Source organism: Echinops telfairi, unplaced genomic scaffold, assembly GCF_000313985.2.
Source record: "Echinops telfairi isolate 266 unplaced genomic scaffold, ASM31398v2 ScPeMD7_9;HRSCAF=40, whole genome shotgun sequence".
In the NCBI taxonomy this organism is placed as follows: domain Eukaryota; kingdom Metazoa; phylum Chordata; class Mammalia; order Afrosoricida; family Tenrecidae; genus Echinops; species Echinops telfairi.
In genome coordinates, this window is record NW_022103906.1 from 90,364,067 (window position 1) to 90,365,069 (window position 1,003).

The window sequence follows — 1,003 nt, forward strand, 5'->3', positions numbered from 1 at the left end:
TGGCTGTGAGCGGCCGTCCTTGCACCAAGTCTCGCGGCCAGGCCTTCAAAGGACCGCTGTATTTGCACCCACAGAGGGCAGCCGGGGGTCAGGAGACCAAACGCAGGCAGACACAATGCTCTTTGGGGTGCTGCGTCTCCCCCAGCCCTGGGCAGACTGGAAGATGGCCGACTTTCTTGGGCACCGCGCCTGCTGCTGCTCGCTGCGGCAGCAGCACCCGGGGCCATTTCGATTAACCCTTCATAGCCACTCCACTTCGGACATGCATGTGCTGTGTTCTTCTTGCTGATTTAATTAACATAATATAATGGACATAAAATAATTGAAGGGGCTGCCACTTCAGAAAAGATCATCGTGGGCTGCTCGGGAGGCATTGTTGTGTGGTTTCCAGGCAACGCCAAGGAGGCCCAGAGGGGCTGGCAGTCCCGCAGCAGCCAGCTGGGCAGGCTTCACCCCACTCTCCCAGCCAAGTCCACTCTGACCAGGTAGGTGGACCCACGGGCACATGGGGTAGTTCTTCCGGCTTTTCCTCCTTCAGGTGTGTGTGGTTCTGAGTCTTGAACTGTAACTTTAGTTTGGAATAACGGAGGGAAAGCAAATCGAACAGACAGATTAGAGAGTCAACCTTATAGAGGGCCTCTCTGTTTCTGTCTCGCGCCTGATCTGTAGGCCCAGAAGAATAAGATCATAGCATACGGTGATTGCTGGGAATGGACCCTCTTGGTGTGTGGGCGTGTATTCTTTGTTATCATTGTTATTGTCGTAAAATATATAGATGACATTTGCCTCTACAACAGCTTCCATGTGGACAATTCAGTACCACCCACTGCATCCATAAGGCGATGGAACAAACCCCGTGTTTATTTCAGATGATCGTTTGGGATTTGGAAGCAGCCTGGGAGAACTGGTCCCTTCTCATCACCTCCAACCCTGACACAGAGCTCAACCTGGATGCAAAGCCAGCGCATAGGAGAATCAGCTGGGGGTGCTCCTGGCGTCGTGG